The sequence below is a fragment of the Myotis nattereri genome (assembly GCF_964212035.1).
Source record: "Myotis nattereri genome assembly, chromosome: 18".
NCBI lineage: Eukaryota > Metazoa > Chordata > Mammalia > Chiroptera > Vespertilionidae > Myotis > Myotis nattereri.
In genome coordinates, this window is record NC_138093.1 from 7,522,477 (window position 1) to 7,536,188 (window position 13,712).

The 13,712-nt window shown below is 42.7% G+C and overlaps 1 long non-coding RNA gene across 7 annotated transcripts in view; it reads left to right on the forward strand.

The window, feature by feature from the left end:
• The window catches only part of LOC308534188, a 63,403-nt gene that overhangs the window by 8,302 nt on the left and 41,389 nt on the right, over positions 1-13,712 (forward strand). For 3 of the 7 annotated variants that reach the window (XR_013997173.1, XR_013997175.1, XR_013997176.1), the window contains exon 3: positions 12,015-12,112. The exons of 3 other annotated variants lie outside the window; for them this stretch is intronic. This is a non-coding gene — a long non-coding RNA (uncharacterized lncRNA). Of the gene's footprint in view, positions 1-11,093; positions 11,508-12,014; positions 12,113-13,712 lie in introns of those variants that run through there. One more of the 7 variants, XR_013997177.1, reaches the window with a different exon arrangement.

Consider the following 13,712-nt stretch of genomic DNA (forward strand, 5'->3'; position numbering starts at 1 on the left):
TATTTCAAAGTGGTGGGTGTCAATGTATGATAATAAATGATGGTAAATAGCAGCTAACATTTACACAGCACAGCCTCTGTGCCAGGCACTGTCATAAGCATTTTGCATAGAGTTGCTCAATATAAAACCACTTTATCTGGTTGTCTTTATTTTTCTGGCAAAACTCTTTAAGAATCTGTGCTGCAGTAAATTCCACAGTTCAGCTTTCACCTCCCCAACAAGAATAATTAGAATTCCAATATCTTCCCTTTATCACTTTGACTCCAAGAAACCATTACTGTTTAGATCCATGTTTATCTCCAAGGCTTGACTGGTGTGACTCGGTGACCTAGAGGTCACTGGTTCCCTTCCTGGTCAGGGCATATGCCTGGGTTCTGTGCTTGATCCCCAGCAGGAGCCTGCAGGAGGCAGCTGAGCGATAATGTTTCTCTCTTACTGATGTTTCTGTTTCTCCCTCTCCCTCTGTTCCTAAATAAACAACCAAACAAACAAATCTCCGGGAACATGCAGGGTACCTTGTAAAATCTACTCCCATAAAAAATAATGAGGCATTTGAGGTATCTCAAAAACAACAGGGGTGGCCGAAACCAGTTTGGCTCAGTGGATAGAGCGTTGGCTTGCGGACTGAAAGGTCCCAGGTTCGATTCCGGTCAAGGGCATGTACCTGGGTTGCGGGCACATCCCCAGTAGGAGATGTGCAGGAGGCAGCTGATCGATGTTTCTCTCTCATCGATGTTTCTAACTCTCTATCTCTCTCCCTTCCTCTCTGTAAAAAATCAATAAAATATATTAAAAAACAAACAAACAAAAAAACAACAACAGGGGTGAACAGGTGGGAAAATGGGCACAAGAATGGAATCAGCCAGCACCGGTTTGGCTCATTGGATGGAGCGTCAGCCTGTGGACTGAAAGGTCCCAGGTTCGATTCCGGTCAAGGGCATGTGCCTTGGTTGCGGGCACATCCCCAGTGGGACACGTGCAGGAGGCAGCTGATCGATGTTTCTCACTCTATCCCTCTCCCTCTATGTAAAAAATCAATAAAATATATTAAAAAAAAAAAAAAAGAATGGAATCAATATTTAACCAAAAAGGAAGTGCAAGTGACCAAAACAAAATACAGGAAAATGTGCAGTAATCAAGTATGGATATTGATAAGGGTTTCTCTAAATTATAAAGCCCAAGAACCTCAAGAGTTCTTCATGTGGCACATTGGCAAAAGTTTCTTTAAGTTATAAAACCAGTTTTATTACCCTCAATGTGTCTGGAAACCATCAGTCATATATTGCTGGTAGAAATAATTCTGCTTATGAGAACTTATCCTTAGGAAATAATCAGCTATTCTTGTACAAGCTTGTTCACTAAAGTATTATTTAAAATAAAGACTAAAAAACTTAGATCTCTAACAATAATAGGTGAGTTTTTGTGGTGTTTCTAGGTGATTACAAATGCAGTCATGAAAAAAACCATACTTTAGAAAAATGTCAGGAAATGATGTATTATTAAAGAATGCATGTTTCGCCCTGACCTGTGTGGCTTCGTTGTTTGGGCGTCATCCTGTGCACTGAAAGGTTGCAAAATCTGAGTTATTGATGGCTGATGTTGAAATGTCTGATGCAGTTTTAATCTACAATTAAAATATGGTTGTCAAAGAATGTAGTACACACTTGTATTGGAAAGGTAACATCAGGTACATATTTCTTCATACAATTATACGCTCAACCAATATTTATTGAGCTTCTACTTTGAGACAGACATCCTGGACATAAAGTAGTAATCGAGAGTCTCAAACCCTGACTTTGGAGCTCACAGTCTAGTGTATAACCGTCTCTACTAAATTACATATTACAAGGCAGGAATCTTGTCTTATTTGTGAATAAAATGAATATAGTAGTTTTTCTTTGAATACTGTAGGCTAAATGAATGAATTTACCAGGGGGCTACTTTGCCCTAAACATAACTAAACATTTCCTAAGTGTAACACATAAACTTGTGGGAGTTGAGAAATAATGTGGACTAAGAGGCCCTGAAATAACCTCACTACTAATTTTAGCATGCTCCTTCCAAAGCCAGCCAATCAGTCAAACCACCCAGAATTGGGTCTAATACCTGGTTATGAAAAGATTTCCGACAAAACTCATTTAAATGTGGGCACCCAATGATAAAGCAAGTAGCCTTGGTGCTCAGAGACTGCTGTCATTTTGATTATAACAGATTTTTGTCATCGTAATTTTCTTTAAAAGGAAAACCCTTTGACATTTATTTTATAATAGTTTCCATAGTAACATGAGATAACTTGGGGAAGTAATCTAAGAAGTTATATGACCCAGCATTTTTTAAGAAGCAAGTAACAGATTTTAGCGCCAATACTTAGCGGAAATCTCTAAAGTAATATATTTTTAAATGATTAGAACTACAGGAGTTTTTAATTTTTTGGAGATTGTTAATGGTATCTTTTCATTTGCTGATATCTCAATCAAATCAGGATCTGTACTCTTGGATCAAAGAAGCAAAAAGCTTATCGTGGCCTTCTTCTGTTATCTCCCCTGTAAATAAGGTTTTTCTACCTTAACTACCTGGGGAAGTAAACACAATATGAACAGGCAAAGACTTGGCCCTCCCTAGGTCTGGACCACCTAACGGATAAAGCGGTGCGTACCTGGGGCCTCTGTGAGTTGCCCTATACTGTTCTTCCAAAGGAAAGAGGGTGGATTGTCCTCTGGGCTGATCCAGATGGGGGAAGACAGCAGCAGTATGTGACCTTGTGTTCTGACATGGTTCTGGCATCTGGACAGAAGTTGGTAGCCTGTGCTTTGTCTCTTTCTAGCAAGTAGAGACTAGGTACCTGGGCCTAAAACAACCAATTCACCAGAGTCCATGCTTCCTTGAGGGTATGAGAAAGGGGTCCCTGTTTTCTTGGCATTTGGTTATCACTCTCAGCTTTAAAGCTCTGCTAATGAGCAGGCAGCACGCCAGGAAGAGACACATGAGCTTGGATCTCAAAGGGTGTGTACTCTGAAGCTGAAATCATAAACCAGAACATCTGATGTGTGTCATACACAGTGAGGGAGGAAGGACTACTGACAGAAATGTCACACGAAGCTGCTTTTAGCACTTGGCTTTCAGCGATGAGCTTTCTCCCCTACCACTGCACCCCACCCTCCTCCTGCATGAACGGCATTTAGGGCCCTGCACGTTCCCTGCACTCGGAAAGAGGCTGTGTGTATCTGTTACGTCAGTCTAGCTCCTGGCTATTGGGTGTGCCTGATGGGCTATGGGAGTGATGGCCTCAGTTGCTGTTTGGGTCAGGAAAGAGTGTGTGTCCTGCCCTAAAAGGTAAGGAATATGGCCTATGGTCCTAATTAAACTACTTGTTAATGTCCTTTGAACACTTTCTTGTACCACTTATCCAGCTATATAATTATGTAATCCTGTGTGACTCCATTGTAGGGGTTGTGAGGACAAACTATTCCTTCCATTTGGAATTCTCTTCCCCTCACTTTTCCACTGACAAATCCTCCTTATCCTTTGGATTTAAGTTGAAATGTCAATTTCTCCCTGGTTACTAGTATCCTGTATAGTTCCCCATGCCTGATTACTGCTTGCCTTTGCACATCACTGCAATCTAAATTCTTATCATCTTGGAAAGTTCTCAACTCCCTAAGCAACTATTTCTATGAAGATTGCAGTCTGTTTTTATTTTTAAATGAAACCAAGAATCAAAACAGGCTGGCCGGTGTGGCTCAGTAGCTGAGCGTCAACCCATGAGCCAGCAGGTCCTTGGTTTGATTCCTGGTCAGGGCACGTGCCCAGGTTGTAGGGGGTATGCAGCAGGCAACTGATCTTATCAATGTTTCTCTCCCTCTCTGGAATCAATAAAAAAAAAAAAAAATTTTTTTTTTAAATCAAAACTGGCTTTTGAGTTGAGTGTTTTGTGTTCCCGTATTTTAGTCAAAAAAATCGATAAGCCCTCGCCTGTGTAGCTCAGTTGGTTGCGTGCCATTTTGTGCACGGAGAACTCGCTGGTTCGGTTTCTGGTCAAGGCACATGCCTGGGTTGTGGGCTTGAATCCCCAGTAAGGGGTATACAGGAGTCAGCCCACGAATGTTTCAACCATCATTGTTTCCTCAACCAAAACATTAAAAAAAAAAAAATTAAGCCCTGGCTGGTATGGCTCACTTGGAGCATTGTCCATACACCAGAAGGTTGTGGGTTCAATTCCAAGTCAGGGCATGTAAGAGGCCACTGATCGGTGTTCTCTCTCATTGATATCTCTGTCTCTATCTGTCTATCTGCCCCCTCTTTCCTCTCTCTAAAATCAATTTAAAAAATAAAAAATCATTAGGATCCTAAGGAAAATAGTTCATGTAATCAAATTACTTTCGAGAACAAGTTTGCCAACTCCAAATAAATTCTTACAAAATACCTTCTTGTAAACTCTAGATGTTTCTGAAATACTAACCTGACCTTGAGTAATCTGATCTAGAAACTTCAGGGTAGGTTCATAGTTGAAATGAGGAACATCAGCTTCACATGCCATTTATTCATTGATTTACTGATTCAATAATTTTTAGTGAACACTAAAGGCCAGGCACAATTCGAGGTAATTGGGAATATCAGTAAATTCTTGCCCTCAAGGGTATAATTACAGGACTGCTTTAGTATAGACAGTACTCATCAAACCTTCCATTGCTCCCCTGCTTTTCCCAGCCTCCCTTCAGTTAGGCTGAGGTCGTGTGATTACTTCTGGCTGATGGCCTGTGAAGGAAGTGACTTGCATTACTTTGAAGCTGAGGAAGTTAAAAGCTGATGTAACTCCCTTCTTTCCCCCTCACAGCAACCTCGAAGGTGACATGTTCCACAGGTACCTCTATGAAATGGCGGATCCTGTGTCGTCTTGGCTACTGAGTGAAGGTGTGTAGTAGAGCATTACAGTCTTCACCACCTGCCAACCTGTGCTAGATTTATGGCATGTTGAGACATACATTTTGTTGGTTAAGCCACTAAAATTCAGGGTTTGACTGCTGGGGCAGCCAGTATTAACTACCCTGAGTAACATAACCCCGATTATCTAGTACCTTTTATGTGCTAGGGTACAGTCCTAGGCTGTTTGCGATAGTGAGTTGTTAAAGCCCTGACCATTCTCCTTGCCAAAAGGGAGGCGTTTTCAGTGTTCATCCCGAACTACTATATTCATTTTCACCAGATTGCTCGCTCTCTTTCTCTTAACAGTAGCACTAGGATTGATACAAACCTTGAAATCTTAGAGAGAAAGGGAGATTTTAGGCTTATTTTGGAGGTATGAGTCCTTATCCTGATTCTTTGGCTGTTTGAGTGGACTATTTAATCTGTTATACTGTTCCCATCGATAACATTTGGGCTAATATTTTGCTCCTAATATTACAAGGTTATTATGATGACCAAAATGAGTTAACTATATGAGCTGTGAAGCATTTATACAAATACAATATTACCATTCTTACTGAATCTAAGATACCAACCATTGTAGGGCACACCCTTATTTTGTATGCCACTAAGAAAGAAAATCATGCTGCAAGCTAATCTATGGCACAGTGCATTCTTATTGCTCAGACCTTATTAAAGGGCTTATTTGGGTCTATTTAAACATTGATTTTTTTATCATATATCACACTGGTACATCAATACAAGGGAAATTTAGTGAAGGTAGTCCAAAATGTCTTCACAGTCAGTCTTTTTTGAGTAACTTCAACTCTGAGTCATAGATGCCTATTTTCAATACAGTATCACCCTCTGTGCCCTCAAGCGTGCCCTGGTGATGCTCCATTCCTGAAGGAGGGTGCCACCGTTTTTTTCTGGGATTTTTTCCCAAGCTTGTGGCATTTATTCTGCAAGTTTTGAGGCTGGTATTTTCTTGATCTTCCAGGTGTCAATTGAAGGTTTTCAGGCATCAACCAAGATTCCTATTTTTTTTATATATATATATTTTATTGATTTTTTACAGAGAGGAAGGGAGAGAGATAGATAGTTAGAAACATCGATGAGAGAGAAACATCGATCAGACGCCTCCTGCACATCTCCTACTGGGGATGTGCCCACAACCCGGGTACATGCCCTTGACCGGAATCGAACCTGGGACCTTTCAGTCCGCAAGCCGATGCTCTGTCCACTGAGCCAAACCGGTTTCGGCAAGATTCCTATTTCTTGCATAAATGGTGCTTAAGTAATTTTTAAAAAATGTTTTATTGATTTTATTTTATTTTTATTTTTTATTTATTTATGTATTTATTTTAGAGAGGAAGGGAGAGGGAGGGAGAGAGAAAACATTGGTGAGAGAAAAATTGGGGACCGGGCCTGCAATCTGGGCATGCACCCTGACTGGGAATCAACTGTGACCTCCTGGTTCATGGTGACGCTCAACCAAGTGAGCCACACCAGCTGGGCTTAAGGGATTTTTTTTGACTGAAATGTCTGTGGGTTTTAGTTGTTCAATGATGCCACCAGGAATAACAACCAAACTTGCAGATGAGCAGACAGTAGCAACTGTGTCAACAGCTGAGCAGTGTAAACAACTGAAAGCACAATTGTCTCAATTTCTGATGTTAAAATGCGAAAATATATGTATCCTGAAATATAGTATTGGTGTTTTGTGTTTGTTTTGTTTGTTTGTGTAGATTTTTGTTTTTACAAATAGGCATATATGATGCGGCCTTAAGAAGCTCAGTCACCCAGGACCTCACTCACCCTTTCTTCCTTAATCTCCATCCCATTGTTAGCACTTTAATCCAAGCCATCGCAGTCTTAAGTCTAAGACAGCCCAATAAGAAGGGCTTGCGGTTTAGGGGAAAGGGAACTGGGTGTGGTTTCTGAAGACTTGAGTCTGACTCTCAGCCCTGCAACTTTTCAGATGTGCTGCTTTAAAGGGCACGTCGCCGCTCGGGGGGAAATAGGCAATTCAGCAAGTTTTAGGGAGAGTTTAAAGTTCGCTTTGTGGACTGTAAAATCTATATGTAAAAGGAAGAGAACTAATATGTGTTGATGGCTTGGTATTTTGCATGCATTGCCCCATCTTATCTGATATAAATTCTAAGACACATAGTGTCTTGATGGTTGTCACATTGCTATACACATTGACTTCCTGTTTATACACATTGACTTCCTATGAATCCATTTTACGCTGTATTAAACCTTTCTCACAAAATATCTCTTTCATTGGATCACAGACAAGTTGGTGAGTTCCTAACAGTGCTGTCCCCTTAATTGCTCTTGCCTTGTAGCCAGAAACATTTGAAATAAGAGACCCTCAGGTTACCAATGTCCTGCCCTCTCTGACTCTGGTGGCAAACTCTCCCCTGAGGCTCATGCAGAAAGTTTTAAGTCCAAAGTGAACCCAAGATTCAGGGTGTGGATCTAGACAGATACCAGACGATTTAAACAGATGGAAGTTAACAGAACGTTGGCATCCAAACAGCTGGCCATAGAAACCAGAGGCCCCAGTGACAAGATATAGTGTTGGGACCTATAACTCTATTCATGGCAGGACAAGTTACCAGCAAGAAATCTAGTTCTGGGGGAATAGAAATATAAGGCAGGAACCCCCCAAAGCTAGATTGCTTTTGAGACTTGATGCTTTGAAATAATGACCTAATCTCATCTTTTTCTAGCAGGAAGAATTTGAATTTTTGAATAGGAGTGAAGCTTAATCTACAAGTTAGGGTTATTGATTTAGCTCAAAGGTTAGAGCAGTGGTTCTCAACCTGTGGGTCGCGACCCCTTTGGGGGTTGAACGACCCTTTCACAGGGGTTGCCTAAGACCATCGGAAAACACATATATAATTGCACATTGTTTTTGTGATTAATCACTATGTTTTAATTATGTTCAGTTTGTAACAATGAAAATAAATCCTGCATATCAGATATTTACGATTCATAACAGTAGCAAAATTACAGTTATAAAGTAGCAACAAAAATAATTTTATGGTTGGGGGTCACCACAACATGAGGAACAGTATTAAAGGGTCGTGGCATTAGGAAGGTTGAGAACCACTGGGCTAGAGGAATATGAGGTTAAGAGCTAAGCACATTATTACACTAGATATATGAAATGCTATCTTGAAATACTAATAGGTGGAAGGAGGTGCTATTAAAGCAGTAAACTGTATTATATTTCAGATGTCCACAGGAGAGAGGACTTTGTGAAGCTTTAGAGGAGCAAAGACCTACAAAAATTGGGAGACTTCCAAGACCTATCTGAAGGCCACCATCTTTAGGACACCTTTCCTAGCACCATTGTTATAGTATTTAATTTGTAAATGTGACACTCATCGTTCTCTGGTTAATTTTATGTATATATACATTGACTTCCTGTTAAGATTTTAAGCTTAAGGGTAGTAACAGTATCTTACCTTTAAAAATATTCTGTATGGCCCTAACCGGTTTGGCTCAGTGGATAGAGCGTCAGCCTACAGACTGAAGGGTCCCAGGTTCAATTCCAGTCAAGGGCATGTACCTTGGTTGCAGGCACATCCCCAGTCGGGGGTGTGCAGGAGGCAACTGATCGATGTTCTCTCCTCGATGTTTCTAACTCTGTATCCCTCTCCCTTCCTCTCTGTAAAAAGTCAATAAAATATATTTTAAAAAAATGTTCTGTATGTACAATACCTAGCGTAATGCTAAGAAAACTTAGTACTGTCAGTCCCTCCTGTTTAAATCTGGCAGGGATTATATCCTGCATGATTTGTAAAGGTGAGAACACAGATAACTTTTTACCACTCGAAACATGTTTTTCTGCTAACCCAGCCACTCCCGAAAATCTATCTTATTTGCAGAACTATTGCAAAATCTGACACTCTTTACTTCACTGGAATGCCCTTGTAATTGCCAAATGTTGCCTTGCCTCATGGAAATTCTTGACCAGACCTATGGATTTGCCAGCCCTTGTAGCTGTTGACTTTGAAGTTCAATGCAGCTAAAACATCAAAACAAGCAGTATTTCTTAGGCACTGGACTACTTGCCAAAAAAGGTACAGACATACCTTGTTTTATTGTGCTGTGCTTCATTGAGCTTCACAGACATTGTAGTTTTTACAAACTGTAGGCAACACCCTCCACCAGCAAAAAAAGAAAAAAACTCAACTTAATTGTGGTACTTGCTTTATTGTGGTGGTTGGGAACTGAACCTGCACTATCTCTGAGGTATGCCTGTATAAGGATATGATCTTTGCCCTCCAGTAGTTTATAGTTTATATAAAAACAAGCATGAATATTTCATTAGTAGGTAAAGGCAGGTCACGGTTATAAGTAGTGGAAGGGCAATGATACGAAAAATGGTTCTAAGAATTCAGTGGAAGATGAAATGACCTTTTTACCTAGAAAGCCGAGAGAGCCCTGTAGGCACTTCTCGTGTCCTATTTTCCTTCACGTCATTATTTTCATAATGCACTTACAGAAAACATATGATGTCCTTGTCCCATCAGATCTTTCACATACCTTGGTCCATCTCCTGGGTTTTAGGTTCTCACCTTTTGACCTGAGATTACTCTGTGGCACCCAATGAGATTCCTGCCTTGGGAAGGTCGTCTTCCTCTTGTTGCTGCTAATTCTATACATTAGAGCCTGTACTCTTATTGATTTATTTTTAAGTTTTCTAATCCTGTGGTCCTTGGACTGGTACCAGACCACAAATATGTATTTCTTCATGTTGTCACAAGACTTACTCTCACCCCCCAGGACATAATGTGACTTCTGTGCATCCCCATCATTCTGGCTGGAAAGTCTTTCTTGAACAGCCTTTTCTTCTGAGAGTAAGGGCTTTGTCAAAGGCAGTGCAATAGCCACTGCCTCCTATTTCACCTCATTTTCCCTGCTCCCTCCCTACCTTCTCTCCCTTGGCAACTTCATCTGTTTCCCTCTGAGAATGAATGTTATCCATTCCAACTCTTCAGTGTGTTCTAAAAGGAGAGAGAGTCTGAGTATGAGTCAACTTTATTTCTGGTACTGAACCCTGTCTGTTCTCTGGTTAGTTGGCCTAAGGAGAAGGAAGGTATGTGCAATTTCTGATTCTCTTGCTATGAAAGACGAATGACAGTTAACCCATTTTATTATTTTAAAAGAGATCCATTTAAAAGAGAGTTATAACATACTAAACTCTTATTTGCACATAGGGCATTACAAAGTATTTATGGTGCTTAATATGTTACTGTTGTTTTTTATGTGTGTGTGTGTGTGTGTGTGGTTTTTAAATCTTTATTGTTGAAAGTATTACATATGCCCCGTGCATTTGTGTTTTAAAAAATATATTTTAGTGATTTTTTACAGATAGGAAAGTAGAGGGATAGAGAGTTAGAAACATCGATGAGAGAGAAGAAGCACCAATCAGCCGCTCCCTACACACCTCCCACTGGGGATGTGCCCACAACCAAGATACATGACCTTGACTGGAATCGAACTCGGGACCCTTCAGTCCACAGGCCAATGCTCTATTCACTGAGCCAAACCGGTTAGGACCCCGTGCGTGTTTTTTACTTGATTTTGGAGGGGGCAGGGGAGAGAAAAAGATCAATGTGTGAGAGAAACATCAATCAGTTGCCTTCTGCACAAGGATCGAACCCGTCACCTTTTGGTGTATTGGACAACGCTCCAACTAACTGAACCACACTGGACAGGGCGTTTATAAGTATTGTTTGTTTGTTTAATATATTTTGATTGATTTCAGAGAGGAAAGGAGAGGGAGGGAGGGAGGGAGGGAGAGAGAGAGAGAAGCATCAATGATAGAATCATTGATCGGCTGCCTCCTGCATGATCGAGCCCACAACCTGGGCATGTGCCCTTGGACCAGACTCGAACCCAGGACCTTTCAGCCCGCAGGCCGATGCTCTGTCCACTGAGCCAAACCAACTAGGGCAGTATTGGTTTTTTTTAACCTTGGTGTTGACTTCTTAGGCAAAAACAGAATCAAACTACCCTAGGAGATAGATCAGCAGGCGTCTGCCTGGAGGCCGGGTAGGTGAAAATGCTCTCCTTCAACTTTTCTAGGTTTAGAGAGTGTAACTGCCACCTGCCCTTCTGTTCTCACCTTTAATTCCAGTGATTTGTGCTTGCCCCTGTGTCTCCATTAGAAGGCAGCTTCCTCCAGGAGAGAACCTGTTTTCTTATTCATCTTCATTTCCCTTCACATCGTCAAGTGGTACACAGCATATGCCAGAGCTCAACCAACATTTGGAATCAGTCAAGCAGGTCTGGCCAGAGTGGTAGCTGGCTTTGTGGAAGTCTTTCAACTCTGTGTGCCAGCTCTCACAACAACAACAACAACAACAACAGGAGTTCCCTGTGGCAACCATGAAAGGCAACTCCCCTGAGAGCCAGTGACAACAAGAGAAAGGGCAAGATGTCCAACGGTGCCAGGGAACAGCTCCGAGGAACTGTATCCAGAACAGACTATTGGAGAACACCCACATTCAACAGCAGTGTCTCCGACTGTCAGCACTCAGCAGACGGCCTCCGAGAGACCTTGCCCCACCCCGTGTCTCCCAGTGAGTGAGCAAGGGGAGCCTCTGTCCCGGGCCCAAGCCTGTAAACTTGAGAGGTTCGCTGACATCAGGATTGCTGGGAGACTGAGCAGATGTACTAGGAATGCCTGCGCTCTTCCCTACTGCCTATTTTGGCCATCTCCCTGCTTTTAGACTCCTCCGTGGAGAGGTCAGAGGCTTGAACCAAGCCAAAGATACAGGAGAAAGATCTGGAATCTACTTCAATGGGTAGGGCCAATCAAAAGGGGAGTACACAGAAAGGAATGCTCAGAACACAAGCTTTTTGCAAGAATCTGGAGTCATAAAGGGGCCAAGGCTGCCTACTTGGTTAACCCCTGAACTCTGGTAGGAGCATCATTTAATGTATGCATGTTGGAGAGAGGAAGGATATGGTAAAAGTGGTATTTTGAGTGAGTGGACTTGACAGTCTAGTTCCCTGGTTGGCCTCCAGTGAAGAGAATCAGTAACTAAAGCTTGACTTCCCTGATCAGCTCTACCTTTCTCTCCCAGCGTCATCCAGAGATCTTCCAGGGAGAGGCTGCGGGCATAATCAGCTCCATCCAGTCATCCTGAGATTCCTTCCATCCTGCATGAGGGAACTAGGAAAGGTAAGCCTGGAAAGGGAGGGCTTAGTTCTTGTCCCTTCTCAGTGCGGCAGCTGGAAAAATTCTGCTCCCCAGGACCCTCTTCCTTCTGCTTGTCCCCTGAAGGTGTGTAAAGCCCTCCCCTGCAGGAGAGGAGAGGAATTTTTCACTCTTTTCTTTCCCTGTGGTCTGCTGTGCGCGGCTGTCAGGTAGCACCCACAGGCAGTGAGGCATCCATTCCTGGGCTTTGAGCTCTGCAGTGACCCTTGCCCCAAAGGTTCTGGGGGTAACTGCCCTCCTCTAAGTCTTGGCTGCTCTCACTGGTAGGGCTTCCAGTCTTCTCTTTTACTAGTTCCAAGCATACCATGCTGTTATCAGCAGGAGACTCCCAGGCATCTGGAAGCTCTGCATGAGAGAGGAACCACTGTTGTTGCTGCGGCTGCCTGGACCCACAGCAGAGAGCCAAGAAAAACCCCCTTGCACCGTGTGCACTGATTTCCCTCAGACTGACACTGCAGGGAGTCTGCAGAGCACACAAATCCTCCAAGCAGTGTGTCTCCAGTAGCTACGGAAGCAGTGTGACCATTCATTTTCTGAAGATGGGCGAAAACCGATGGCAGCAGTCTGTTTCTGAAGGTAGAGAGCCAGTCAGCAACACCTTCAGGAAGGAGGAGGCAGTTCCACCAGAGGGGTCTTGTCTCCGTCTGCCACTGTCATTGCTGTGGGGCCTCAGTGAGAGGGTTCCCTCCCAGAACCTGCAATTAAAGTGCCCTTTTATACCTCAGCCTTAAAGCCAATACATAATGGATCAAAGTATATTGTCAGAATCTTCATGAAAAGGAAATATGCTGTCACCTGAAAAAAAAAGTTACCCTAAGCGCAAGAAAGAACATACCTGAGTCACAGCTGGTCAGCCCTGAAAATGTGGGGAGAAAGAGCAGCTGAGAGACAAATCTGGTGTTTAACCAAGAGTTTCAGGTCAGAGGTTGCACTGGCCTGTTCAGCGCTGGAGGCAGGTAACAGGCTGCTTTGGAGGTGGTTGAGTTTGTCTCTCTCAAGCGTTCAAAGCATAAAACAGACTCCCTTGTTTCTCATGCCACGCTCTGCAAGCAACCTACTCTTACCATCTGATGAACAAGTGCTGGTCACAGGACGTGAATGTGTTGGCCCTTGGCCATTATATTGCTTTCTATTCATAAATTTTATTATGAGTCATAACTGGTAGCCTGGTTTTGAATACCAGTCTCTGGGAGCTTGAGTTCGCTGTGGGAGCTGAATCCACCGTCTGTGTGTTTACAGATTGAATTTCTGAGCCTATAGGACTGAGGTCCAGAACCTCGCCTGGTGAATCACCAAGGGAAGACCATACCATGGAGGACCTCCTGGGGTCTCTGGAAATTCCCTGACTGGCTGGTGGTCAGTCTCCTTCCTACTCAGACTTGTAAAGTTATCAGACTTAGTGAGGGTTCTGTCTATATTCAGGGACTGGCAGGATAGAATTGTGTTTTGCTGGAAGCTCATCCACCCTTGCTGCTTGACGCAGTCGTTGCAGGGAAGAAACATCTGCACAGCTTATGTTTCAATGGACCTGGCGTATATGACATATGTTTGCTCCCCCTCTTAA